The sequence below is a fragment of the Solanum pennellii genome, chromosome 12 (genome assembly GCF_001406875.1).
Source record: "Solanum pennellii chromosome 12, SPENNV200".
Classification (NCBI taxonomy): domain Eukaryota; kingdom Viridiplantae; phylum Streptophyta; class Magnoliopsida; order Solanales; family Solanaceae; genus Solanum; species Solanum pennellii.
Genome location: NC_028648.1, coordinates 47,522,171 through 47,525,907, shown reverse-complemented (window position 1 = coordinate 47,525,907; position 3,737 = coordinate 47,522,171).

Below are 3,737 nucleotides of genomic sequence, written 5' to 3'. Positions count from 1 at the left end.
TTTGGTGCATATAAGTAATTAAACGCGTAAAGAACCTATTCCCAATCCCCTCTTACGAAATTAAACCTTTCCCTCCAAAAATATTCTCCCTGGAAACCACCATTGTTCATGAAGCTCAAGAACATCTTGGATCTTGGATTTACATGGATGAATAACTATGTTTTAGAGCTTTTCAACTAGACAAAGGTATGGTGATCCTTAATCTCCAAGTAACCTTTCATTTGGAGAGTTCTTCTCACAGTTTTCAAAGAAAATTTATGATCAATAATTCAATCTAGCCATGGGTTCTTTCTCAAAATATTTTAATGGTTAAATCATGATGAATTGATGTTAATATGTTGGTTTGAACATGATTTTACTCTAATTGCATGATGAACCCATGCTCCTTCCTTGAATCAATTTAGCCCTTGCATGGGCATTGTGATCATGACTTGTTATCGATTGAATTGTGATTTTGTTATGTTGAATTGTCTATATCTACTGTAATTTAAGTTAATTCATTATGAATTGACGATGAAGGATCCATGTGGATCAATATATGAAGTTTTGAACATACTAAGCGTAGTTTCCATAATTCACTGTAACATTGGCCTTTTAATGATCTAAAATGGAAATCGATTATGCGATGACTCTTGTAGCTACTGCCTTAGGATAATAATTTGGCTTAATTGTGAATATAAATGTGGTATGAGAAAAGTAAAGAAGGCTTGGTATTAACTGATCTATGTGTTCTTAAGCTATGAAGTATGAACTTCTTTACACTCTAATGTTGGTCTTTAATTGTATAAAAGTTTATTTCGAGTACGTTAATATGCTTAGGTCTACTGCCATATATTGATGATATTAATGATTTGCGGGTATGAATTCTTGATGATCAAAGAAAAGGAGTCTTGGCATACATTGAGCTAGGTTCTTATAGTTTACAATTTGAATGTTGTTATGAACATGATGAACTCTAAGTTCTAGGTTTGATGATGCATGACTTAGATGCGATTTATATGATTTTAAAATACTGATATAGATTGGTAGTATTGGTATATTATGGATTTTAGCCATGGTAATAAGACTAAAGCATGTTAGTGAGTGATGTAAGACTCTCTACTATCCAATACATATAAGATGTCTTGGATTATGTCATAGTATGATGTTGTAGCGATTTGTACATAGTTTCTTCTATGATTAAAGTAAATATAGCTAGTGCCCTATATATGAATTGTCGATAAGCAAGGTGTATTGATCAATGATGATCAATGTGGTATGGGCCACTTATGGTGGCAGTGTTTACTTTATTGTCATTATATATGTGTTGATCATAGACTTTAAGGCAAATTGATTAATATATGAATGAGTGGTTATGATGATAACTTTATGTGTAGCTTGTGCCTAGTCTTCTTCTCTAGTTGTGAATCTAGGTGATATTACTATTGTTATTTGCGTGTTAATGGCTATGTTAAGGTTATTTGTACTCGCTGCCTATGAAGAGGTATTATAATGCTATATATGATGTAAAGCTAAGCTAAGTAGATAAGGACCTCAACTTACTGTAAGAATGTTATAAGTCTTAAATAAATGGGTCTTATGCTATGCTAACCATTCTAGGATGTTGTATAATGTATATTTCCCTAGGATGAATTGATAGATGTACTAGCATAGGCAAGGGTATGGGACTTTGACTATGTATTGCAGATTTGCACCTTGATGGGATAGTTCTTAGGTTCGTATTTTAATGACTTGCACAGTATTGTATGAACATGTTATGAATATAACTCATATGATATGATATTTAAGTATATGACATTATGAAGTATGAATGTGCATAGTGTCTTGGAGTGTTGATATGAAAGGATTGCTTATATAGGTACACCAATAGACTCATGTATTGATGTATGAACATGTGTGACCTAAATATGTTATGTTAAAGGTTTGTTCACCTATATGTATACAATCACACACATGAATAACGATCTAGCAAATAGAGGGGCCTTGAGAGGGGTGCCCAAGATTACTATAAAACTAGATAGGTGCTTGAATATGCTATAAGCATATTAGGAATAAATATCATAAGACTATATTTTATAAATAAATGTAATAAAGGCTTTTCAATAAAGGGAACTTATCTTAGCATTGACTGAACTTGACATTCAGAGGTGTTGACTTTCCTTGGAGGAAGATTCACCATTTGTCCCTTATAGATTGTTGACTTCCTTTAGTGGAATACTCACCTATGGACCTACATGAGCTGTTCACTTCCCATTGAGGAAGATTCACCCATGTTTGCTCATGAGGGGAGGCCCCAATTACCAAGTGGTATGAAGAGGGAAGACATATCTCTTAGTTCCATAAACTATGTTTACCACATAGGATCTAGCAAAGTTAATTCACTTAGGATGCTAGGATGTTTGTTAATGTTCTATCTTGTCTAGGTAGGAACGCCTTTCATTGGTGTAAGGCTCTACAATACCAAATTCCATGCTTAGAACCCATGGTCTTAGTGTCGGTTAACACTATAGTTTCCCTAAAGTAAAATGGACAATGGAAGTAAATTGAGAGGATCCTTACTAGAAGGACTTAATGGAGGTTACTTAGGATAGGTGTAAGTAATGAATCCCATACATACATTACATAAGTAGCTCATTAGGAAGTCCTAGGAAGATGACCTAATGTGTATGTTTATCCTTATGTCCATATCCATGACTTTGTAGTATTTTTCTACTTGTTATGAAGGTGTGCATGGTATGAATTTGTGATCTTATTCTTATATGCACTATGTTGGTCGAAATGACTATATGATGAATGTCTTGTATTGACATGAAAGAAGTTGCTTTCACTTACTTGTTGAGGTTTGAATTGAACGTTAAGGTTTGTGGTCTCATGAAGGGTTTACTAAGAATGTATGGGGTTATGGGGCTCCATATATTCATTGAACTAGTAGACAAACATTGGGGTCATGAATAAGATCTTATAATGATGGATGTGAAAAGAAGTAAAAATATGTATAACTTGAAGTGGTTACTGTAAAGCAAATATAGGCTTGACTTAAATGTTTATTTGATATATTATGTTTATATGATGATATGTGATGGATTAGGTAGGTTATATGTATGTTTCCTTGTGGCCTTAATATGATTCATTGAACCAAATATCACTATAGGGTTACTTGGGAGGTTAATGAATAAAACCAAGAAACCTTCGTTGTTAAGTAGGAATAGCTTACTGAAAGTGGATTAAAAAATGTCATGAATCCTATATGTGATCATATGTGATGTTTGGCCTTTGAATATGTTTATTCGAAGAATATAAATGATATAAATGTTATTGTTTAGAGGTTTTATAAATATTTTCTCAAAAAGGCAGGAAGTATGATTTCAAGAAAATGTCCGTTTTAAATGCATGTTTTTACATCATTGCCATACTTAGTGCATTTCTTGTACAAATACATTCTTTTCTACTTTTTACACAAACTGTAGGTTATGGATGCTTAAAGGATGTCTATGATTGAGTAGCTTGATATGTGATTCCCAAGCTCAAGGAAAGGGGTCCTTAAGTTCCAATGATTCCCTACTCATGTCTTAATGTACAATGTTTAGATTGTATAGTTATGTATTATGTTTTAAGGGTCATGTCCCTAATGTACTCTAAAGTTGTTGAGTCAAATATGGCAAATAGACTTTAGTTCTAAATATGTACTATGACTAATGTTATATATACATACATGTATATATATATATATATATATA